Source organism: Natrix helvetica, assembly GCF_964273705.1.
Source record: "Natrix helvetica genome assembly, chromosome: 4".
Classification (NCBI taxonomy): domain Eukaryota; kingdom Metazoa; phylum Chordata; class Lepidosauria; order Squamata; family Natricidae; genus Natrix; species Natrix helvetica.
In genome coordinates, this window is record NC_138550.1 from 125744536 (window position 1) to 125771728 (window position 27193).

General features: G+C 39.2%; 1 protein-coding gene across 1 annotated transcript in view; it reads left to right on the forward strand.

Annotated features, from left to right (window-relative positions):
- The first annotated feature begins 4370 nt into the window (after positions 1 to 4370).
- The window catches only part of DTNA (dystrobrevin alpha), a 170368-nt gene continuing 147545 nt past the window's right edge, over positions 4371 to 27193 (forward strand). Inside the window, exon 1 of the mRNA XM_081950314.1 lies at positions 4371 to 4389. The gene's annotated coding sequence lies outside the window, so the exon portion shown is untranslated. The remainder of the gene's footprint in view (positions 4390 to 27193) is intronic.

Sequence of the window (27193 nt, forward strand, 5' to 3'; positions counted from 1 at the left end):
TTATTTTACTGTGCTTCTAGACCGCCCCCTCTCCCAAAAGGGACTCGGGGCGGTGTACAGTCCATGCAAAGAATATATCAAAATACAATAAATAGAAGAATTAAATATGTACAGTTAAATATGGAGGAGGTTAAAAATAGAATTAAAAAGAACTGTACAGTTAGCCAGTATATATAAATATAATTTTAAAACCCCTAAGACACACACAAATTAAATTAAAAACAATACCCCTAAAATAACCAGTTAATAGTACGTTTACCAGGAGGAACAGTTGTAATTATGCCAGGCCCGCTAATCGGAACAGGTGAGTCTTCAATTTTTGCCGGAAGGAGCGGAGGTCAGTGGTGGTTCTGATGTCGGGGGGGAGGTCATTCCAGAGGGTTGGGCCCATCATAGAGAAGGCCCTACTCCTTGGTGTCGCCCGTTGGCATTGCCTAGTGGACGGCACCAGGAGAAGCCCCTCCCTGTGTGAGCGAATTGGCCGCAGGGATGTATGTGACTATAGTAGGCACAAACAATTCACTAAGGCTGTATTACTATTACTATTAGTTTTCTCATTGTTCCTATCACTCATCTCCTCCCACTTATGACTGCAGGATTGTAACTTTGTTGCTTGTATCCTTATGATTTATATTTATATTGATTGTTTCCTGATTGATTATTTGTACCCTATGACTATCATTAAGTGCTGTACCTTATGATTCTTGATGAATGTATCTTGTCTTTTTATGTACACTGAGAGCATATGCACCAAGACAAGTTCCTTGTGTGTCCAATCACACTTGGCCAATAAAGAATTCTATTCTATTCTATTCTATTCTATTGACCATGCCAATATTAACAGATGCAATGATTAAACCTTCTGAAGAGCACCAGCTTCTTATCCCAAAACCAACGTCCTGCTTAGGGCAAGATCTGGCATGTAGGGTGCTCAGGAAACAGAGAGATTTAAGCTTTGCTTAAATTCTTCACCTGAAAGAAAGTTTACCGTGTCCTAGGTTATTCCATCCTATTGCTGAAAAAATGCTGTTAGGATAGTTTACTATTTAGTCAGAATTTGCTTCCATGCAGATTTCTTTCCACTATTTGGAAGTCCTGCTCTCCAGAGCAGCAGAAAACAATTCAGTCCCATCTTGTCTATAACAAGCTTTCAGAAATTTGAGGGTTGCAATTGTACTTCCTCATTTGCAATTCCAGTCTCTGGGCTAAACAAGCTTATGTTGATCAGATGATTGGTTTTTGTGTGATAAACAATTATTCAAAATTGGATTTCAATTTGCAGAACACACCAATTGTTTTTTTTTTGTCACATGATGATGGGTTCCTTGTCCTCTGCCTAAGTAAAATAACTCAATGTCACCTTCTCCAGGGAGAATTTAAGTCCAGTGTATCTAGAGGTGGCCATAAGGGGAAAAAAAGAACAGTCTGCTCTCTCTTTCTGCAACAGCTGAGAGGAAGCAATGAATTTTATGATTCATATATCAAAGTGTAAAGCAACAGGGAATGGTAAAAATAAAAATAAAAAAAATGTATGAGCTTGCCACCAGAAGCATTGTAAAGAGATTCCTCCTAAAACAAGAAATTTTACTCAAATTGATAAAATGATAACAGCTTCCATCCATGAAGATCTTGACAGTTTTATATCTAACTCTGAAGTTCCCTCCACCAGATCAAAAAGCATCATATGTCCAAGGAGTTTCGCAGTCACTCAGATCATGGTTGTCCCAAAGGTGCTTTTTTTAAGAGGAAAACTGGACTCTGGTTTTTCTTTGAAGATGTTTCACTTCTCATCCAAGAAGCTTCTTCAGCTCTGACTGGATGGTGGAGAGCATAAATCCTTCCATTCCCCACCATCCAGTCAGAGATGAAGAAGCTTCTTAGATGAGAAGCGAAATGCCTTTAAAGAAAAACCAGAAAGTCCAGTTGCCTCTTGAAAAAGCACCTTTGGTACTGGGACTATAGTATGCTTTTTAAGAAAAGATTATTATTATTATTTGATTTTTATCTCTTCCCTTCCCCACTCTATCCCAAAGTCACACAGCTGGATTTGATACCTTCAGAGGACATGGAATTCATTGTTTCCTGGTTTCTAGGCTAACACCTTAACCACCACACCAGACTTTATCACAAGCTTTTGGTGAATACTTCACTTTTCTAATTGTTAAAAACAATCTACACAGGACCAGGCAGGCAGAAAGGTTTTGCTCAATTGGGGGGAGGGGGGAATCCATCCTTTAAGAAATACAACACAAACCTCCCCAAATGGGTATTACTTCTGGACTAGTGCCTACGTATCCCTTTTCTATACTCATAATTTGTGGTGCAAAGCATTAGTGTAAGAGGTAGAAATTCTGGTATTTGGTAATTTATTGCTAATAGGAAAAAAAATCACAAAAAAACTCCAACCATGTATATTAATTGAAGCATTTTGCAATTTCAGATAAGTTACATAAACAGCAGTCTTTCTTGTATTAATCAGAAGGCCTTCCACTGTTCTATTTTCTTAAAAGATTTTTTTATGGGAAGGAAAAGCAATGAAAAAGTGGGCATGTACAAGACAGTGCGAGCCTGGCCTATAAATGGAAGATGTTATTTTCTAAATCCCTCATAAAATCCAGTAAGGCAGGACAGCTGTGCAATAAAAGATTTGTAAGCATGTTAAGAATGCCACTTTATCCTGGAATGCCTATAGATGGCTAGTTATTTTACAATAGGGTATATATATATATATGCAGCCAATATGCCTTTTTGCATTTAAATGAGGGACATGAGAAAGGGACTTGTTGTTATATCTATATGTTGTTATTTCCTGTGTTTCTATCTAGAAGATATTAAGGTAGCTTTACAGGTTTTCTATCTACTACCAGCCTCACAAATATGTTGTTCTCTCATGGGTGGTTTAAATTCTGCTTGGAAAAGTGAACAGCCTCGAAGAAAAATCTCGTCTTCGTTTTTCTATTAGCTTTCCTCAGATAATGCATAGCAACTAACAAAACCATGCCAGTATAAGCAAGTGCCCTTCTTCTTTCACCAATTCATCTTTACCTACCGATGTAACCCCCTCTCTCTTGTTGCTGAGTCTTTCCAAACGATGACGTCTCTTCAAGGGTTATCTAGCTATTATTGTCAGACGGGGCAAGCACCTTAATGGCACCGTTTGTTCCTGGAGCCAGAGTTTCTGACCTTAGCCAAGGAGTCGTTTTTAGCTGGCAAGGACGAGAGAGAAAAAAACCTCCCAAGAAGGGGCTGGAAAACAAAAGGCTTAAAGGAACAAATGGAACCGCGAAAGCAACTCTTTTGCCGGACAGGGAACCGATACCTCTCCCTAGCGGAGAGCCGGGGGTTCCCAGGACGTGTCGCGTCAGGGCTCCCCTTCCCTTCTCTTTGTGCCAGATTTGGAAGCCCAGACGGGAGATCAGAAACCTGACGCCAATATGTCCTATAACGAGGCTCACCCGAAGCAACCCCACCCGCCTTCACTTTTGCCTTCCGCTCGTTTACTCCCCGGGCTTTTGCGCTCTCTCACATCTACCGCGCGTCTGTTTTCCCCTCCCGCTTCTTTTCAGATGCAGACCAAGCTCCGTCGCCCAGTTTTTCATCTCTCCTTTGTCTCCCCTGCAAAAAAAAAAAAAAACCCTCCTAGATCTTCCTCCGATTAGCCCCATCTCCCACGTCCTCGCGATTCCGCCCTTCCCTCCCCTCCCCAACCGATGTTCTCTTTCCGCGCCATTGCGCATCCCCTCCAAACTCCCGGGTCCTCTGCCAGACCCCTCGCCTCGGCGAATCCCCTTGGCCGACTCTTCTCCCTCGCTCTGCTCCTCTGCTTTTGCAATACGTCATCTTTTTGCTCAGCTCCCCTCCCTCCATGCTCAGCTCCTCCCTGTCCCTCCGTTTCTTCCGCATCACTAGGACGCTTTTTGGGCAAAGTGAATGGATCTCCCGCGGAACTCAGGGCAAAGGGCTGATGAGGGCAATGGCTTCGCGGAGACTTCAGCTACCTTCTGGGCATGCGCCTGAGCTTGGCACATGCTCGTTTGGGTTGCACGAGGTGCTCTGGGCATGTGCAGAAGCAAAATGAGTACATTCTGAAGCAGGGCAGTTTCAGCTATGACACCTGCAGCATGTGCCAGGAGCTGCAGCAGCAGCGGGAACAGCAGCAGTAGCAGTAGCCTGTGCGCGGTACATCTTCCCCTCTTCAGAGCGGTAAGCGGCAACAACAAGCTGTTGGATCTCTATGCGCCCCTCCTGCTTTGTATATTGTTCAAGTGGGTGCGTGGTGACCTTACACAGTGTGCATTACCTCACAGGTAAATATCAGCTGATCGGTTGTGACAGAGGCAGCAGCCAGAGCAGCAGGAGAAGCCAGCAACCCACAGAGCTTTTCTGGAGGTAGCAATTCCTTCCTTCCTTCCTTCCTTCCTTCCTTCCTTCCTTCCTTCCTTCCTTCCTTCCTTCCTTCACTTATCCAGCCCTCATATTTCCCTCCATTTGATCCTTCTGTCCTATTTGCCAGACTTGTCAAGGATGCTAAAGTCTCCATTATGGATGGTGTTTCCTACTGCAAAGAGAGTATAATTTAGAACTAGGGGGGGATGGTATTGGGAGAGATAAATAATTATTATTCAGAAATCAGCTGCATATGTAGCATTGCACCGCAGTGTTGTTGGTGAGAATAGGTTGGGGACACCTTGGGAGTGGGATAGGGGGTAATTTCAGCCTGTTGCCAGTTTAGAGATGCCAGTCCCTTTCACCTGGCTTTCGTTATGTGTGTGTGTATCTGTGTGAGTGAGTGAGAGAGAAAGAGAAAGAGAAAGAGAGAGAGAGCCTGAGAAAGAACATTTCGAGAAGGACCCAATAACTAACCTCATTTGATTTGCTGCTGGTTCTTCTTTCCCGTGTTGCAGGAAAGCTTAAGAGAGTTTGTCCCTCCCCCCTTCCCCCTTCCACAAGGCACAGTCAATAGGGAGAAATAAAAAGGGGACAAATTGGTTGAGTGATAACTTGAGATCAGCAGGTCTTGAGACAAACTAGCTTTAGATCTTTGCTGACATTCCGGATTTCTTTATAAAGCTTGGTAAGGCATTGAATTGTATGTGAGGAGAGATGCTCTATATGTGATACGTGTGGTGAGATGCTCCGGCAGGAATACATACAGGCCTATGATGACATCATCTCTTGGACTTTTGCTGTACTTCAGTGTTTGGGAGATAAGAGGTAGAGCTGGGAGCGTAAGAGAAACAGCTTTGGAATTCAAAGAGATGTTTTCCCTGCAGTATGTTCCATTTTAAGGATAGCGTAATAGTACATTTGGGCTTAGATTTATATAAGACCTGTGTGTGCAGAAAGGAATGTTGAATATTGTCATTGTGGGTAGATTTGTTTTTGCTTGTCATACCTTCTGTTGTGTTCATGGGCTCTGCTAGTGGGTTTAATACAGATTCTTCTACAATTATTGGTAATGTGAAGTCTGAATTTTAGTTGAAAAAATAATCAATTCTATAAAGCTAGAAGTATATTGAACAACACCTTATTCCTTTCTTATGTGCTGAGTTTAATAACATGTCCATTCACAAACTTCTGCCATATCTACCTGCTAGATATCTTTACAAATATAGTGTAAATGTTTACAGTTCAACTAGCATTTGTAACATTTTATGCAATGTTTAAAGATTCCAGTGGGAATGAATAAATCCTAAACTTTGTCAGCAAGGAAGATTTTAAAAGACCTTTGAAAAAAATATCGAGGCAAAAAAACAATGTTGAGGACTTGTCTTCTCAGGAAGTGAAATTGCAAATTCATTCTTGTTATTGGATTTTGTTTTTAGTAAAAGCATGCAAAAACATATTTAGTTTATTTTTTAATCTGTGAGTTAATGCAAATCTGAGTAATCTGTGTACATTAGCTTGGTGATTCTCTGCTTGAAGTTGACTTGTACTTGTGATTGTAACCTGAAGCTTTTAGCTGTTTCTATTCAACAAGACACTGAAAGTTCCATCCAAAACTACCATATTTTAATAACTTTAGAAAGCCAGCATAGTTGTAGCAGAGGCATGATTATGATAGAATCATTTAAAAAGTAATGTATTAGCATGTTGCATGAGAGAAAAAAACCTAAATACTTGAATGGGTTAATGGTTTTTGCTGAACAAGTTTTCAAATGTAGAAATATATTTTATTAGATACCTACAAAGATTAATCCAGTAGAAATTATTTATTCTCAAAATGAATTTTAAATAAAGTACTGGGTTCTTCAGCTTTTTATTTCAGAAATCTATGGAGGGAATCATTCAAAACTCTTATTACCTATTGCCTTAGCACTGGTGTTATTTTCACAATAACATGTTCTATATTGACACAAAGCATTATATTTCAGAAAATAATCTTAGATGTTTTCTCTGATAGAGCAACTGGTCCTAAAATATATTTTGGAAATTATGTTATTTTCCATTAAATATTTTGTTGGTCTGTCTAAGATGGTTATAGTCCTAGTTTAACAATCCATCTCCTCCATTTTTGGAAGCTCATTGCAAATATTTGTGTTCATCAGTTGTAGTCAGTTAATACACAGAAAATAAAATAGGCTAGAGATACATGCAGTCTTTCCATTGTTCTCCGTAAAGCAGCTCATTATTGTTAATAAAATGGAAATTAATTCATTTTTACTACTAAAAAAGAATATGGATCAAAAATGAATGAAATTAGCCTTTCCACTATTTTGTACATATGAACAATGAGAAGTCTATTTGGTTAAATTTCTATTTCTGAGTAAGATGATTAGGGATGGTAGATTTCCAGGACAGAATTAATGTAAATTGCTTTTTGCTTATTCATTTTAATACCTGCTTCTGAAATCTGATTTATAGTACCCACAGTGTCTGATTCCTAGCGCTGTTACATATTTTCTAAAATAGATTTCAGTGCTCATTTTTAAAATTCCCTTTACTATCAGTCCTGGAAGAGGAAGAAATGACAAATCTATTTAAGAAATTAAAAACATTTTTTTGTCTTCAGGAGGTTGTTGAGTTGTTATTGCTGTTGTTGTTGTTATGAGTATAATGGGAACATGACAGAAGAGTAGTAAACAAGGATAAAAGGAGATAGGAACTGAGATGTCATACTTTGACAATTTACAGTTTAGCAGACTTTGGATGCATTGGACAACATCTGTTCTCTCCTATGTTTCGCTAAGATCCCATTTTCCATTTTACACCTGCATAATGCCAATTTACTCATGTGTAAGTTTCCATATACTACTTAGCAAACATTTAGGACTAGTGGGCTTCCCTTCCCATCTTTAATCTGCTACATCAAGACATGATTTGATGTAGAATTGGGAACATTGTTATAGGTGAATTGAAATATTTAAGTGCAATATAATTATGATGATTAAAAGATTATGTGTCATATGGTATTTGGTACTGTTCAAAAAGGTAACTTAGGTTGATCAATAATGTTCTTGCCAAATGCGTTATGTTAAACTAGGAATGATCTGTTAGGATTACCATAGTCTTTGTAAAACATGCGGTTAGTGTTAGATACTTTCTCTAACTACAGTGGTTTCCACCAAGGTCCTCTATTACAACGGGAACAGAGGTTTAATCCTATTGGTCGAAGGGTCTGACAGCTCCCTATAAAAGGGCTGCTGTCAGACTTAACTTTTGCTGGATTGTTCTCACTTGTTGTACTTAATAAAGAGCTGTTGTTACCATTAAGCCTGTGTGTGCCTATCCATTACCCAATCTAACACTCGCGACGAAGGTGGGATTGGAAAGCAACTAGGCGAACCGAAAGAGCGTAGCAATCTAGCAAGTACATCCAGCCCAGAGCTCAGCGCGGCTTCGAGCAGCCATTTTTGAGCGGCAAACTCAAAACACTCTCTGAACACAAAATGGCCACGCACGCCCCACCAACTCCATATGACCCACTCACCAAGCACTGGGACTCATACATGCTACGGTTTGACTGCTTCCTCGAGGCAAATGACCTCATGGGCCTTTCGAAGGCTTTAAGAAGAACACGTTCCTTGGATACTGTGGCTGGGAAGTGTTCGAGACAGCGAAAGACCTCTCTGAGCCACCACCACTACAATCAGTCGCCTGGTCCGTGCTCCAGCAAATGTTGAGGACCATTATGCCCCCAAGCCATCCAAGTACGTTCGCCGGCATGAGTTTAACATCAGGAACCAGAAAGAGGGCAAGTCGATGAATGAGTACGTTGCGGCGCTTCACAAGGCAACGTACTGCGAATTCCGATACTTGGACGAACTGATTCTGGACCGCATAATTTGCGGTGTGCGGGACATTAACCTGCAGAGGAGGTTACTCGCTAAATCTAACCTCACTCTACAGATCGCACTGGACGAGGCCAGGGCATCCGAATCAGCTGTCAAATCTACTGAGACTCTGCAGCACCAAAACACTCCACAAGACGCATGAAAGAGTACACGTGTACATCGCAAGGCTGCAGAGTCCGAGAGCTCAGAAGGTGAGGAAGATGACAGCTGCCGCATGCGCAGTAGCCGTGCCCTGCCGGGGCGCAAATTCAAACCGCGTCTCCCACCTTGCGCTAGCTGCGGAGGAGACCATTCCAGATCGGCTTGCTGTTTCCGCGATGCCTAGAAGTGCACCAAACCGCCAACAGAGGCCTAGCCAAGAGGCCTGGCAGAAGCCACCACGGTGCTCAGAGGGCATCAATCGGCCAAGTTCGCACCAGGCGGCTAAAAAAGCTGAAGGTCACAGTCCTCATTGAGGGCTCTCCATGCGAGATGGAGATCGACACCGGGTCATCACTGACCATCATGCCATGGTCTACTCTAAAGCAGGCTATCCCTAGCCTAAAGAAGCAGCATCTTCGCATCCATGACATCCACCTACGTGATTACCAGTGGAACCAAGTCCCCAACGTGGGCCAAGGCACCTCCCGGTGAACTTCAACAACTTTAGCAGCCAGCTCCCGGTGACGGTGGTCAGCGGAAACCTGCAGAGCCTTCTGGGGCTTGACTAGTTCGAAGCCCTGGGGCTGGAAGTGGCCGGTGTCAACGAGAGCACTGATGAACTACTCGCAGACCCTACCCCTGAGATGCCAGTTTTTCGCATTGACTGTTTAGAGACTGGTTCCGTCTCGCTTAGTGATGTTGCCCGCCACTCTGCCAGAGACTCCACGATCAAACAGATTTTGAACTGGGCATGGAGAGGGTGGCCCAAAGGACCTGCTGGGTCTGATTTCAAAATGTATTATCATAAGAGAAATAACCTGTCTGTGGTTAAAGGCTGTTTACTGTGGGGGGACCGGGTCGTTGTTCCACCCAAACTGTGCATTACAGTATTAGAGGCTTTACACGTAGGGCATACTGGAATTGTCAGGATGAAGTCTTTGGCTAGGAGTTACGTGTGGTGGCCTAACGTGGACAGGAAGATTGAAGAATGGGTGGCTACCAGCACACTGTGCCAGGAGTCCAGACCAGCTCCCCCAGAGGTGCCCGCTAAGGAGTGGGAGCGACCTCAAGCACCATGGTCTTGGGTGCACATTGACTTTGCTGGCCCAGTTCAAGGCCAGACATTTCTCATAGTTGTCTGGCCCAGTTCAAGACCAGACATGTCTCGTAGTTCTCATTGACCAACCCCGTGGCCGCCTCTCCAACTCCACTCTTAGGAAACCAGAGGTAACTCCTGCACCAGTTAGCCAAAGCCCTACCCAAACGGAGCAAACACTCACTCCTTCCACGGCCAGCTCAAGCCTGAGGGTACCTATCTGGTTATGTTGCAGGCCCGCAGCGAGCTCTGAGCGAACTGGCTCCAGAAGCTCCAGCCGCGGCCTGTGAAAGGTTCCAGGAGCTTCCACCAAGCGGAGCTGCGGAGCAAACAGGTGTGTCCGACCTGTCCAAGGAAACCCCTCCTAATGAACTGCGCAGGTCAGGCAGCTGCTTTAGACTCAACCTTTGTTGGATTGTTCTCACTTGTTGTACTTAATAAAGAGCTGTTGTTACCATTAAGCCTGTGTGTGCCTATCCATTACCCAATCTAATAGTTAGTAGATCTATTGATTTGTTGTACATCCTATGAAAAAATATTGAGAGTTTTAGATATTAATCTATACAGAAAATATACTGTTATTTATTTTCATGAATCTTTAGGAGGCATAAAATTGAAATTATTGTAAAATTGATCCAATTTTTACACATGAACTTACTTGCATGTCTAAAACTTTATACATACTTCTTTAAATGTGGACTATATAAAACCCATATTTGAAAGATAATAAAACATTTCAATCAAATAATTGTAAAAACAAAGCCACAATAAAGCCACACTTCTGGTAATAAATTTAAAATTGTCCTAAATTCTGTGGATTTCAACTATGGAAAAATAGTTTAAATATTTTAAACATTTAATGTAATATTACTTCTGTCCTTGGAATACCTAAATACGAGGGTATTGATTTATTGTTTAGTGTGGTGTAATTCTTTTGATTATAATTTAGCAAAGTAAATGATCAATCAACTTCTCAAAGCCATCAGGATTTGCTTGAGAGTAAAGTTCTTTGTATTTACTCACAGGACAATATGCATAGAATTGCCTATCTTCATGAAGCTACTGTTAGTGTTAATTTATATTGATTTCAGTTAAGTTTAATTTACTGTAGTAGATGCATTTAGTGTCTACTACAGTCTTGAAGAATAGATTCCATTTGGCAAACTTAAGGTTAAAAATTTACTTCTAGTCCAAGACCAAACTAACAATAAAAGACCAACATTCAGGTAGTCCTCAACTTACGACTACAATTGTGCCCAAACTTCCTATTGCTAAGCAAGACAGTTGTTAAGTGAGCTTTGCCTCATTTTACAACCTTTCTGTTAGATGAATCACTGCAGTTGTTAAATTAGTAACACAGTTGTTAAGTAAATCTGACTTCCCCATTGACTTTGCTTGTCAGAAGGTCACCAAAAGCAATCATTGCAATCATCATAAATACTTGCCATTTTTGTTTGTTTGTTTGGATGTATATGCCGCCCTTCTCCAAAAGGACTCAGGGCGGTGTACAACATAAAAAAAAAACACATCCCAAAAGTTTTTAAAAAATTAAATCCATATCCAAAAAACAAACCGAATTTAAAAGACAATACATTTAAAATAAGTTAAAAATTAACAGGCCAGGCCGGCTTGCTGGAAAAGCCAACTTTTTAGGGCGCGTCGGAAGGACCAGAGGTCAGGGATTATGCGAAGCTCCGGGGCAGCTCATTCCAGAGGGAAGGCGCTCCCACAGAGAAGACTCTCCCCCTGGGGGTCACCAGCCGACACTATCTGGCCGACGGCACCCTGAAGAGGCCAACTCTGTGGTATCGTACTGGATGGTGGGAGGCTACTGGTGGCAGTAGGTGATCTCGCAAGTACCCTGGGCCTAGTGCCAAGTGTCCGAATTTTGATCAAGTGACCACAGGAATGCTGCAATACTCATAAGTGTGAAAAATGGTCACAAGTCATTAATTTTAGTGTCATAATTTTGAATGGTCATTAAACAAATGGTTGTAAGTTAAGGACTCCCTGTACAATATAGTAGTGATAAAAAGGGATTTTAAGAATTGTGAGAAAACCCTAGAGCAGTTAACAGCTAACAGTTAACAACATGAGAGAGGAACCAGATGGTTTCTGAAGGCTAAATCTATTGATAAGAATTTTGCAGCCTTAGAGATTTCTGAAAAGTGGTCACCCAGGAAAAGGAAGTTGGCCTCCTGGTTGCAGTGGCAATTGCAACTATTAACAGTGGGAAGTATTAAGCTTGATCATCATTGGGTATATAATGGACATTTTAATAGCACATGTGAGAGAGATTGTACATCCGAGCGTGATCAGAAACAATTTAGGTTTTTGTCTCAGAGATTTATATATCTACCAGTTGCTGTCCTCATAAGTAGCACCCTAATTTGGGCCAAATTAAATAGTCTTCCATACAACATATATAAGGTATTAAAGAACTATCTAAGAACAGTCCAGGGAGGAGAAGTGATTGTGCTATAAAAGGGACAAGAGCCTGTGGATCTGTTATTTGAACCCCAAATTTGGGATTTGGATCCCAAATCCTCTAGTTTAGTTCCGCTAGGGCAGTGATGGGGGGCATGTGTGCATGCTCAATGCCACAAATGAGGAAGAGAAGCTGCCCAAGGGACATGCACGCACCGGAAAATGAACTTCTGGTTTTCAGTGCATGCGTGTGTGCCACCCAGCTAGTCTTTTGGTTACTGGCGCGCATGCTCACACGACGATCAGCTTGCATGCGCACCAGAAACCCAGAAGAGGAACGGGCAATACCATACGTGCTGGGTGACATGGCTCCGTGTACCACTTTGGGCACGCGTGCCATAGGTTTGCCATCATGGTGCTAGGGTTTTACCAAGTCCTAAAGCAGGTAGTGATGACAAGGTGAAACTGCAAAATGCGCTATGACCTTTCTTGCAGTTGTTCAGTTAATAACATGATTGTTAAGTGAATCTGGCTTCCCCTTTGTCTTTGCTCGTCAGCAGTTTGCAAAAGACGATCTCATGAGCCTGGGACACTGCAACCGTCATAAATACGAACCAGTTGTCAACCATCAGAATTTTGAGCACATGACTAAGGGTTGTAAGCGATAAAGACAGTCATTAAGTTTTAGTGCCGTTGTAACTTTGAAAGATCACCAAATGAATTGTAACTCAAGGACTACCTGTACATAACATATAAAACTTTGTCAGACTAATTTGCCTCAACTGTTGGACGAGAGCTCCCTTCATCCCCAGAATTCTGAATCATGAAATTCACATATCTTACAGTCGCTGAGGCTAAGAAATGCGGTACCTTGACGGCACCCAAAAAAGTAATTTATGACCATTACACATTTACAACTACTGCAGCATCCTCATGGTCATGTCATCAAAATTCAGATGCTTAGCGACTGACTCAAATTTATGATGGTTGCAGAGTATCCGGGGTTTTGTGTGATCACATTTTGTAACCTTGAGACAAGCATTGGGGAAGCCAGATTCACTGAGCAACCATGTTACTAACTTAGCAACTGCAGGGATTCACTTAACAACTGTAGCAGTAAAGGTCATAAAATGGGGCATAATTCACTTAACAAATGTCTCACTTAGAAACAGAAATGTTGGGCTCAATTGTAGTTGTAAGTTGAGGACTACCTGTATTAATTTATATGTATTAGAATACTTTTCCCATTATTAACTGCTATGGCCATGCTGTGGATCTAGAAACACTACCTATCCAAAGGTGGGACTAAACCATGGAGATCAATGGCTCACTCTCTGAGGGTTAGCATAATAGGAACACAGTTTGACAGCAACTCTTGTAATCTCTCAACATTGTTCTTGCTGCCTAGGATTGACATCCTTCCTATCTGTATGGCTAGAGGACTTAAAAGTATAGCATGTAAGTGAGGACTCATAGAAAGTGACAGCAAGTCTGGAGAAAGAAAATGTGCAAAAACAACATTAATTAGGGAGAACAACAAGGTAGGGAGAATTGTAGGACCACCAGAACTTCAGCATCCAAATATCTACAGCTGGGGCTATAACTAAATCTCAGGTAAGTTCAGGAAGGGAAAGCTATGTTTCCCAGTGCTATTGTGCCTATGGCAGTTCCAACCTTCCATAGTTCTCCTTGTGACAATATGTAGAGAATGCATATTAGCGAATCAGCCTGGCTTCACCAGGTAGATTGGAATAGAATCCTACAAAATAATATACACTATAAAAATGGGATCCCATTTCATTATCAAATGTCAGGTGGCAAAACACCAGGACCACATGTGAAGTTCCAATTAAACTGATTTATTACAATTCATGCCTATGCACAGGTATTTACTCAACTAATGTTTAGTGCTATTTCGGTGCTAGGTAAGGGTTAATGGAATTCAAGAGAGGTTGGACTAAGCATTTTTTGGTTACGTAGAAACTCTAGGCTGATTTCTCTTTTGACCCCAGCCCCAGGCTCTGGCATTGTTTCTCCTACATTAACTGAATACAGGCAAGCTCCCATGTGCCATTTGAAGGACAGCTATAGCTATACAGTATATTGGAAAACATAACAGCTCATTGGCAGTACACATACCACATGCAAAATATGTCAGGTTCAACTCCTGCATCTCCAGATCTTCCCATGAATAATTTGATTTTTAAAAATCCCCCTCCCCCAATCCCTTCAGATCCCATTAAGAAAAGTTCTTATAAGACTATTAGATCTGGACAATCAATAGATAGCAAAAAAAATACAGAAAACACTGATTGTTTACTATAATAGCCAGTGATTATCTTGATTTTGGTAACCTGGGTCTGGTAGATCCTACCCTGTTTATAATTTAGAACAGCTTCTGCCAACCAGTGCAAAGAATATTGAAGACTGATGGCTTGACCCAATATTAAGTAATTTTATGAATGAACACCAGAATCCTGTTTCTGTTGCAGAATTAAATCCTGGACAGAAAGCAGACCACCCAATAGCTGGAGCCAAAGAAACATCCTACATGGAACGGGTGAGTATTTTAATGACAGTATCATTTGCTACCAATAAGTAAATCATTTATGAGAAGATCTCCCAGTAGGAGAATTATAGAACACTTAGATAAGCCTGAGCCAAAATAAGATCTCCAAATATATTTGCAGAACAATTTTCAGCATTCCCAGTAAATACTTTTGATTAATTTTGATAGCATTTTCTGTAACTGAATTTATCTGGGCATAATCCACCCTGAGTCGTTGATTGAGATGGGAAGCCATAGAAAATAATTAAATAAATAAAAGACATAATTCTCTCACACAAGAATATTAAGAGCTGTGGTTGTGTAGTGGTTGGAATGCAGTACAGCAGGCTAATCCTGCTGATTGCCAACTGCCTGCAATTTGGCAATTCAAATCTCAGCAGATTTAAGGTTGACTCAGCCTTCCATCCTTCTAAGGTCGATAAAATGAGGACCCAGATTGTTGGGGGCAATATACTAACTCTGTAAACCACTTAGAGGGACTGTAAAGCACTGTGAAGCAGTATATAAATCTAAGTGCTATTGGTACTGCTGTACAAACTTTATTAAATTTCTGTCTTTCTTGTCTCTTCAAAAGGAATCAATAGTTGAGAACAAAGTTACCTGTCTTAATAAAAGTAATGTAACCATGCATCCAAATCATGAGCAATATGACCTGTGAGAATCCAACGATTCTCCTGGGGTTCCCCTACCCTGCCCCCCATTTTTTAAAATCCTATCAATGCTCCTTCGTTTTTCAAAAGCTGAAGTGCAACAATTGCTTGCATTTACCATGGGTAATATAAAACAATGGGGAAGGCCACACCTGTTTCCAACCTATTATACAGCTTTCAGTTAATGCACTGAAAGTTTAGCACTCACTTGCCTGGAAATGATCAGAATTCATTCTACTTTCAAAGTTGATCAATAAAAGCTCTATTTGTCTCAACTTTGTGTCTGTTATCATGAAGGTTAATTTATGTTCCCTATGTTCCTTAAGGGAGGCCATCTTATACTACCTTGCAGCATGCCCAGTATGAGTTTATGTAGTTTAAAAATTTTTAAATCTCTGTGTTTTTGACAATCAACAAAGACATGTGGGTCAGGATTTACTGAGAATAATTGGTCTCTGTATGATAGGGATGACCAGATTATATGCATTCTCAAATTGGTCCCTCTGTTTGTCAAGGTTTATATGGATTCTCCCAGCCATTTCTAAGAAGAGGTGGCAATTCAGCTTCAAACTAGACTTTCACTATGCAATATTACCTGGTGTTTTGCTATTTCAGGTGTTTTATAGTGCCACTGAGATTAGGGTTTCATTTTTATTTATTTTTCTTCATGTTCCTCTCCCTTCAAAATATCTATTCTCTTCATTTAGGTAGGTACTATGCAATGTCCATTATGAACATTGTTCTCACAATAAAAATTGAATTCTTATTCTATGAAGCCCATAGGTCTCTGTTCAGACTTCTTTGGATGTGGGTTGATTGTCTTTGGTAATTGAGATATCACTTATTTTTCTGTCTGGCACTATGGCTCATTACTTCATTTGTAAACTATGCATGTTGTTACACTCTTGAGGGATACCTGAATCTAGAGTCGTTGCATTGTATCTTTAATTTGTATCTTTTTCCCCTTCTACTTTTCTTTTTGCAAATGGCCTTATGTACTGCCATCCACCAGAAGATGGATGTTGGTTAACATACACTTTGGATTAAGACATAATAAAAACAAAAAAATCATGAATAAACACATTAAAAAAGGTTTTAATTCCTTTTAAAAAGTTAATATTTTTAAAAATTTCAAAGAGATATTTAAGATTTGGAAACTCTATAAATGAAATACCAGAACTAAACATTCTTGATTTCTGGTGGTGAACTGTTTAATTAGCAAAGCAGAGGCATTAGAGATGGGTATTTGTTTCAGGTGAAGACTATAGACTGATTCAGATTTCTGATGTACCATGGGACTTGTAGTTGGTGACTGTCCCTGTCTTGTCTGATTATGCATAGAATTACATCATTGTGCATGACTTACTACCTTGATATGTGGGAAATATGGAGATGTTGAAGGAAATTGTTGCAATGACTTTTGATGCTAACAGGTTTAACTCTTATTTATTTGTTTCTTGACTGCTGGGAATACACAACATTTAAATTGTATTTGTTTAGGGTAACCTGTCATCATAATGATAGTCTATCCACCAGCTCAATAGGTTCAACTTCCCTTAGTGTGTATTATCTGCATCTTGTCACATTTAACGTCAGCCGCATTACGACTTTAGTAATTCTAGACTAAGTGAAACTGACACTAACTGTGTTCTGATGTGCCTCCATGTTGGGTATCTTCTGCTGAACTTATTCATCAGCTCATTTTACATTATTTTAACTTTCGTCTACCTTTTTAGGAGGCTGTGACATAAAGGATTGGATCAACTCCTGAGTCAATTTCAGTAGTCCAATTTATGCATATACTAACACAGGCATAGAAACAAAAGTTTAACCTGCCTCATTTGATGTGAATGATTAAATATAAAGCAAGAGCAATAACAATGCTGTATACAACAGTAGATTCATAATCATTTTCAACAATATGCTTCTCTAGTATTGTGTTAGCAGTGTAATTTGGTCCCACATCTTCAGTTTTTCATCTTATTTACCACTTTATTGCTTCCCTTATCTTGCTGCAGACTTGCCATTTTTTCCTTTTCTAGCAAGTTACATTGAATACTAGATGTGCTATAAAGCTGTGTTGTTAATACAGTCTTGAATGATGGCAACCTTGACATTAATAGCAGGTAATGGTATTAATTGTATGTTTGGTAGTGAATGGAAACATATTTCTATAACCAAGGGCATTTACTTACTAAAAGGATTGCCAGAATAATGTTTGCACAACTACTCTTTAATCATGTTAACATGGACATTTCTTAATAATAATTGTATGAGGGAAGTATCCACAATAAATGAAGAGTTGTCAACTTTTATTGGCTTTCCTCTTTGCCTGTTAAAAGCTATTGGCATGAAGAAAGGTGGTAGAGGGAATATTTTCTCAAACCCTGATCGTCATGCTAGTTGAAATTTCATCTCTGTCATTTCTGTACAATTGCTGTTAAAAGGTCCTGGATGGACTGTTTGAATTCTAATTAATAGTGTCACCATATTGCCATCTGAAGACAGCTGTATGCCACTGATGGATGGCAGTATCAAAACATGAATATAAGTTGAATCTTATTATTTCCCAATCTTTCCTTTAGCAGCAAATCTGGTATTTTTCTTTCTTTCTTTCTGCCTCTTTGGTAAACAGTGCTCATTTGGATGTTGATTGATTTTTATAGCAATCTGAAGGAAAATAATTTGTTTGAAGGCTTTTATTTCTTCAGACCCAGAAGTATAACTCAAAAGTGAGCAGAGAACCTTTGTCTCCATTCAAAACCCACCCCCCAAAAAGGAGAAAAATGGAAATGAGCCTTTTTTTAAGCTCAGCAACTATTCTTGACCAACCTGTCATATAATTTTAGTCTAAGTCCTATAATCTATGCACAGGTATTGCCAAGCAGTCAAAATATTTATGTGCAATGGAAAGGTAATCTTAGACCATGCAGGTAAATAAAGTAGAACCTGAAGTGATTCCACAACAGTGCTCTGAGATTTATTTAGTTATTTGTTTTAGTATTGTGTTAGCTCCAGATTCTCTAGTCTACCTATTAAGTTTGAAAGCCTAGCTAAAGCAAATATGTTTAATCTACCATATTTTCCTTTAATGCTGACAAATTCAGTTCAGCTTTTTTTTTGTCTAAAATAGTGGGCAAAATAAAAATCTGATGTGCCAGCAGTTTCTTGAAAATGATCTGTAACTTGAGAGTCATATAAGGAGCTGTTTTTAATAAGGATTAACCTATAAAGTGGGGTGTTTGCATATTTGCATGAGTACTTTTTTATTATACAATGATTTTTAGAATGTCTACAGACAAACCTGTTTCTCCCATCCATAAAGTGTGAATTATAGTCCACATTTATTTCTTTAGACATCATTTCTATAAAGTTATGGAGGTTGCAATTTTCACATTTGCAACTGGTGCATAAATCAAGAGAGTAGGTAAAATGAGGTGCTCAGCAACAAGAAAGGGAGTCACCAAACAGAAAAGTGAACCAAATTAAAATTGCATTCATTTGCATCTTACTGATGTAGACTACTTGATATTCCTTATACTATGCTGTTACAAGGATCTGGAAATCTTTTAAGCAATAGAAACTTTAATTGCTTTCTTATTTTTGAATACTGTTTATTGAAATGTTAGAAAGCCAGAGCCTCATTGCAATGTCAAGGAATCAAAGAGCTTATTGCCAAAACACTGCATCTAAAAAGCCAGCAACTCTTTCTTTCCCTAAAGCTCTAGTGAAATACAATGACATAACTGGCAAAGAGCCACAACAAGGAGACATTTTATTGTCATCCTGATTTTAGGTAGGGAAGAATGACTGCCATCATTTTGCATTTCTATGGAATTAAATGAAGCCTTCAAACCTCACCTCCCCCCCCTCACCACTCATGAATCCACTGAAAACAGTGAAGCTATTTCTCTGCCTGTAGAAACCCACGTGAAGCCAAATGCAACATGAATGTAAAATTGTTTCTGTTGTTGTTCTTGTTTAATACTTTTCCTTTCTGTTCCTTTCCTTAATACTTTCCCTTTCTTTCCAGTTGTTGGACACACAAATGGGACCAGAGGTAGGAAAATAAACTTGATGCTTTGTTGCAAGGTATAAGCATATGCAAATAAATTTGTAATTCATTCTAACAAAGATAGAATAGAAAGGTATCATCTAAAAAATAAATAAACACCTGCACTTATTGATACCGGCATTGCATAACAACTCTTTCTTTATCCAGAGGACCTAAGAGCATATGTTTGCCTTAGTTTGGCTGTAAGATGACACAAGGAGTAAGTAATAAGTTAAAAAACCTCAAGGCAATATCTCCCATTCTTATTTTCATGTTTATTTGAACATTAATATTATTAAGGTTTATCAGAAATAAGAACATAACCACTGCAAACTATATATACTAAATCCAATTTGAATTCTTCCTTTTTATTTATATCTCCATTTGTATTTAAACATATTGTCCCATTTCCTCTCTTCAAATAAAATCTTTAAAACATTCCTAGTCAGCAAACTACTAAACTTCACCAGAAATAGTAACCCATTTATTTTAACCTTGATCATACAAATCAATTTTATATTATTTATTCTTTCACCCAGCAATCTATAGATCCCCCAAACATAATACTAACATCTCCTTTCTCATACTGTCTTTGTCCTTCCTCTCGAAATCCTTGGTGTGCTTATCAAGCTCCTTTTATAATTCCAGCAAAAAGAAGTTAGTCGTATCACTGTTTTCTTTGTCTCTTCTCAGAAAATCTTCAACAGTTTCAAGAAGTTCTTTTGGATAGTGATATTTGAAAATGCACTTTAGAAATGTATTGTGTACACTCTTTCCTCCCTGACTGTGGTGACCAAGCTATTTGTACAGCAGGATTTCCTAAACATTTTGCCATCACGCCTCCCTTTAGTACAACCTTAAAATACACATCTCCCCCTTAAAAAAAACATGAACTCCAAAATGAATGTGAATTGTTTTCAAAATGAAAACAATACAATGAAACTTTGGGAAAGGTTGATTTATTGTCAAGCAACTAAAAGGTCCTTCAAACCTCCCCTGGATTCTGTCTGCACCTCATTAAAGGAGGTACACCTCATAGTTTCGTAAACTGTTCTAGAGGGTTACTATGCACTGAAAAATTAGGAAAACTTCTCATAAGGATTCATTTACCGTATTTTTCACTCCATAAGATGCACATGACCATAAGACGCACATGACCTAGAGGAAAACAAGACAAAAATCTTTCAGGCAGAGAGACACACATAGATGTCCTCTTATGCCTATTGACTCTGTGGAAAAGAGACAGAAGAGCACTGTAAAAGGACTCTGCTGCTGCGGCCCGGCCACTATTTACCAAAGGCGAACAGACATTTCCAACCACTTTTTTGGGGGGAAGGGAGAGTGCATCTTATGGAGCAAAAAATACAATATATTTTTCTTGGGCCTTGTGTCCCTGAGATGTGTGGTCCTCAGAGATGTTATTTTAAATTTCATTTTTCTAAAGGGCTTTGTTGCAATTGTTGATTTTCTCAGCGAAACGTGTTTCAGGGTGGACTGCAAGTACTGCCCTGAAATGAAGTACGATACAGACTGCCAAAGATGTGATGCTTTAACTTTATTTTTGAGATTGCATTTCTGAATTGCAATGTCTGATCACGTAGTGTGGAGTAGGGGAAAAGAGACAAATGTTGGCTGCTCATCAAAGTCCATCATGTTTTATTATTAGGCAGGGTGCCATCCAAACAGAAGGACATAAATGGAAGCAAGCCAACAGGACATGTATGCATATCCTGTGAGGCAAGTGTGCTTGCATATTAATAATTTGGGGAAAAAATCACTTTCCTCCAAAAAGGCTGATGTCTGAATCAAGAGAGTGACCTTTGGGGGGGGAAACAGTCCATGTTGAATTGTGGCTCTCCACTGCCTTAGGGTAACTGCTGTTTTGGGTGATTTGTTATTATCTACAGTGAGACGGTAATAGTTTTGCCTCCCCTTAATTTTTACGTATTAACTCATGCTGCAATAGTAAATAACAAAAAAATGTCATTCACTTAAAAACATGTTATGCTTCTCACCACAGTGAAAATGAGGGGTCTTTTATTCATCCCTCCCCTTTTCCCCATTACTGAATTGTATATATGCATAGTTTTTATAATAGTCTCAGGTGCTGTATAAATGCAAATGCTAAACATTATAATAATATAATATATACAATACATCACTAGGGAACAGTAGAAGAATAACTGGCCTCTGGTTTAGCTCAGCAAAAAGTACTGATGACATAACCCTGAGATTTAGGAGTATTTGTCAAACTATTAAAGTCTTAAATAATTTCAGTAGAGTTTATGCAGAGTCTGTTTCTGTAAACCTTAAATAAAATTAGAAGAGAGAGCAGGGGAGGGCTCTATTATAAAGGAATGCAATATATATGCACAGGGAAAAATAATGTTGCAAATATTCAACTATTTGTCTACTATAGCATTCTGCAATATGTCTACTTTGGGAGTTGGTTGTAAAAAGGTGTTCTTTCAATTTCTGATATGCTGTGAATATTATTATTATTATTATTATTATTATTATTATTATTATTATTATTATTATTATTATTATTATTACTATTACTATTATTACTATTATTATTATTATGTTGTTGTTGTTGTTGTTGTTGTTGTTGACATTTAAATTTAGGCACTTTAAGGGGAGACCTGATGGAATTTTCTTTTTGCTGTGCTTTTTAGAGTCTTTATTTTCTCTCTGGATGATTTTTGGAGAGACTATTGCTGTTTTTCAGTTGCCTTTCTTTGAACTGTGGTGGGATGTAGCCTTCTGGATGGTTTAGCTGAAATCAAGGGGAAGGACACTATCTCTTTCAACCACTACATTGCTGAATTAAGTGAAGAAGATTTGACTATGGATCTCTGCCTTTGAATATACCCTGTAGATCTGAAAAGCAATTAGCAGAGATTCAGTCAAGGCTAAATAACAATATAAATCTGTCACGTTCCAGGAGAAACTCACACTGAGTATAAAAAGGTCATCTTAGTTTTGCAGCAAGCCAAGCATATTTGATGCTTTAAAAACTGAGTTTGAACCAAAAGGCTTGCCTTGCCAAGTTGGAGAAGACAGTCTATCCCATCTCCTCTTTCTGTCCAGCTAACTGCTATCAGTTTTATCTGATTGTAAATTTTGAAAACATTCTACTATGATTTATAATTCCAAATAAGGTATTTCATTAGAATCTCTTTTAACTCTTTAATCTCTTTTAACTCTTTAATCTGTTATAGCCTCATTCTATGCATGTTTTTTCAGGAGTACATATTGTTAGTTGCAGTGGGGTTTGCTTGCAACTAAGTGAACCTAAAACTGCAAATTCAATTCAACAGTACATTGCACCTCATAGATTAGTCCCCATTTTAGTTACCTTCTGGATGGTATCCATTCTCCATGCCTCTGGCCTTGGGATTAGAATGCATATTGATTTTTGAGAGGATTATGGTTTAATATACATCCACTCCCCTCTGTCCCCGGAAAGTCCATTAACGTCAGCATGTACTGTACAAGTGGGTACATATCTTTATTAAGGGTTTACGTGAGCCTTGAAAACAAAGTAGGTGCTTGGAGTTGCATTAAAATGTCCTGTTTTTAAGATTGAATGGTTTAATGCATAGGCATAGCAGCAGTTGTCTCCTGCTGATTTGGTTATTTGCAGAACGGGGCAAGGGGGAGCAAGTTACAAAAAATGCATGCAATGCAAATTGGGTCCCTTGTGTATTTGCACTGCAAAGCCACATATGTAAGGGATATATCTAGGAGTCATAATGTATGCTTACCTGCAGAAGACTTTGAATGTTGTTTCTGTTTTCCAATCCAGTAAGAAAAGTTTGAAAATGTTAGAAAAACCTGACTGAGAAAAATACATTTCAGTATAACTCCCAAAACTTTTACTGAAACCCAAGATGTATGTATCCAGAACTGTCCAGAATAGCTTTCTAGCAGGAAAAAAGTTTCAGAGTTAACTATCACTAGTTAGAATTGATTCTCTACCCTGGTTGCTAAGGAACATTTGCACTTAACATTTTAAACTCTAGCTTGCAGGCTTGGTACAATGGGCTGCCACTGATGTTCTAATAAGGAAAACAATGGAGAGCATGCATTTCAGTGAGTACAAGAAGAAAAAAAAACAAATAGATTCCCTTCTTCTTCCTTTTAATAGGAGAATTCTAATTCCCATGCCTTCTCAACTCTGGCATCTGCACATCTCAGGGACTTTGAACTTTTATTAATTTAGTAATTCCTGCTAGCATGGATTTAGAACTTTACTGTGAAATTGATGTTGGAATGGTCAAGCATTTCTGGAGAAGGAGGATAAGCAATTCTTAGGTCTCCACTCTACTTTTTAGGTCTCTTCTTTTCAACTTGGAAATGTCTTTAGAATGGATGAAAGCCATAGAATCTTACATACAAACATATATGCATACACAAACATACTTATAAATATTCATGTATACTCACACAGAGCATTATTTTTCTGATTTTAGAGATGTTTTTAAAATATCATGGTTGTATAAGTGAATATACAGAGATATGCACATAATATATGGATATGCTGTTTGCAGATATCGGGATTATCACTTACAGATTAATTCAGCCATATGTGCAATTTCTGCCTTGCATAATTATTGACCATTTGGGTTACATGTAATAATCTCTAAAAGAGACTAACTAGCTGTAAGTAATTTAACTGCGAATGCTTGCTGTTTTTCTGTGGAGCCTAATGGAAATCAAGTATCTCCTTTGATGACAGTTCGTGTTCTTTTAAAATCCAAATTAACCATAGGATCTTTTTCCCCATCTATCCAATATGTGAAAACCCGGAAGGATTCTTTTTAACATTTCAAAGTTCCACGGAAAGTTTCCTCCTGAACTGCTATTTGCTCCTGATGGGAAAGCTAGATGATTATATACAGATTATCAGTTTATGAAACACATTTTAGCTGTTGAGTGAGAACTATGCTCAAATAGGGATGGTCAGAGTTCTGAGGAATGAAAGGCAGGGGTATAGTCAATCAGTTGACCTACTGACAGAGGGAACTATGAAAATGAATACCCCTCTTTTGCTACAGAACAGCCTGATCTTGGACAACTACGCCAACTTTGCTCTAAGCGCTAAGTTTTATGATCCCATAGAATAAGGATTTCCAACTACAAGCCTTGCTACTTATGACAAGATTTACCATTTAAAGATAAACTCTCTGATGCAGTACAGGTTGAACTTATTTCTCAGGGCTTAAATTCCTCTTAGCTGGAACAGTCAGCAGACTGATTCCATTTTCCAGTGATGGCTAACCTTTTTGTCGTTGCGTGCCAAAAACAAATGTGTATGCACGCACAGCACACATGCGCACCTACACCCATAATGCAATGTGCGTGTGACCCCCATGCATGTGATCTCCCATATGCGCCCTGCCCCGTGCATGCACACGTGATCCCCCTTGCACCCCCGTTTGGGCCTGGAAGGCCTCCTGAACCAACTTGGAAGCCAAAAGGGGTCCAGGGGTGCTTTGCGAGGCCCCAAAATGCAATGTGAGCACCCCTGCACATGTGAAGCATGTCCACACATGTATGTGCATCCCCCACATGTGCCCCACCCCACAAGCATGTGTGGCAGACACTTACAGACCAGCTGGCCCATGGGAGGCGCATGTACATGAGTGGTGGAACTGGGCTGGGGTGATAGCTGGTGTGTCCATAGAGTGGGCTCTGAGTGCCATCTGTGGCATGTGTGTCATAGGTTTGCCATCATGGCCATATTTCATCAACCAAACTACTTTACACCTTAAGAGCCCCACTACTTGTACCCTGTGCCTAGAAGTGGTTGTCTCCTCCACCATAATTCCATTTTATGAAATTTGCTGGTTTTCAGCTTCAGCTAATGTTTTCATCATCAGATAAGCTGCAAATGTTGATCTGCACCTCCGTTTTGATAACCATTTTATCAGATTTGTAGGCCAGAAGCCAAACTCCTGTCCTGTTTGAATCTCTGTTCAGCAAGCACAAGATCCATATGTGTAGGCTCAAACAGATGATCCTGAGAGGAGGCCTTGTCTTTCATCCTTCCCTTTTCTTGGAAATGAGGAAAACTGACCAACTATATATTTTTCCTCCTTTGTGGGAAGAAATCTTGCAGTTCTGCCATGATAGTAGGCCAATTGGATATCACTGAGTTTTTGAAACAATCCATCTGCTACTCTGGGACTTTTAGTGGCTTCATGTCAGACTAAACATCAAAGCCAAAGTTTCATCTTGTCACATGTTCCCATGACAGATCTCTAACTGCCAACCAATCAGACTGCTATATTCCACCCCATCACTGCAAGGGATATATTTTTATTGGAAAGGGCCTGGATGCCATTTCTGCCGTAGTTTATAAATTTGTTAGTTGTTTGTTTTTATTTACTTAGTGAATAAAACATTTTTAAAAAGAGCATGAAGAAAAAAAATAAAACAATACAACAAAAGCAAAAAGAAAACCCCTCAAAGCTCCTTCTCTAAGAGCAATTTGATATTATGTCAGAATGACTTTGGGAAATGACGGGAAGAGATGCTGCTTAGGGGGTGATCAGATAAAAGGGGGAGGACCCCTTAGCTGAATAATAGAAAGAAACTTAGGAAGGATCTGTCCTAACCTATCAAGCAATAAAAAGGGAGATTTCAACTTTCAATTTCAGGTTACATTAACATAGTCTTGCAAGTCTGAAATTGCCAGATGTCAGAATGCAAGTACATAAGGTCAGAGTTTGCTTCATGATGTAACTGCACGCTCGGGGAATATCTCAGCAACTCCAGGAAGTGAAGGAGAAAACAGAAGAAGAGGGTGTGGAAGTTGGCAAGTCTAGAAATCAAAAGGCAGATAAGGTTATCAAAACTGTGGTGCAAATCAATATTTGCAACTGGTCTGATGATGAAATCATTAACTGAAGCTGGAAAACCACACCTTTTGATGTTGGTGAATTGTCAATTACTGTGGCACAACTAGATGTGCTTTTGTTTTAATACATCATCAATTTTGTAGAAGAAGCAGAAAAGCCATGGTGCTAAAAAAGAAAAGGTACTAGTTCTTGATTACTCGGATATCTTGGTCTGAAAAAAATCCTAGGAACTTGATGAGAAAACAGATGTTCATAGAGTTGAAACTATCTCTTTGAAAAGTGGGTGTAACCTGCTAGAGATCAGGGAATAAGTGGTGGGATGTTCCTGTACATAGTTGAACCCTATGAAGAAAATTACCACTCATTGTAGAGTATAATCTGCTTTTAATCAAGCTCTTATTTCAAATGCATTATCTCTTTAGGTATGGAAAATGAAGAGGTAAATAATTTTCACACACACACACACACACACACACACACGAGATCATGGCTTCTTCTTCCTGTATATATTCAGGTGAATGCTAAACAGACTTGAAATGTTGTATTCTTATATTGAGCAAAAGGCTGAAAACCTCAACATTCCCTTTCAGCTCTTTATGATTTGAAATTGATCTATATTTGTATCTTTATCTACAATAAGTATTTTGTGCATTTCATGCAAATGGATGTCCTGTAGGCTCAAGCCCTTGATGTTTTAGAGCCTAGCACACTAACATTACTACTACATCAAATGAAAATAGCAACCCAGGAGTCATACGTTTTCAACATGGAAAGAATTTATGGCATTTCTGCTACAGTAACTCTGATTGCAGTTGATTTTTATATCTTAAGGGTTGAGCAGACATTTCTGGCACTGCATGTCAGGGAACACATACAGTCTGCCGTTCAGGACAGTTGCATAGGTATTCAATTTATATTTCTGTAAATGTAATATTCTACTTAGGGGGTCATTCAAACAACAAAGAACAGGAAGTCGGATCAACCAACCAGCACATCATGGGCACCTCCACACATCACGCAGTTGGAATTTGAGAGGTGTGTGCATTAACCCATCTTTAACCTATATCTACCCATCAACCCATTCACAGTGTAG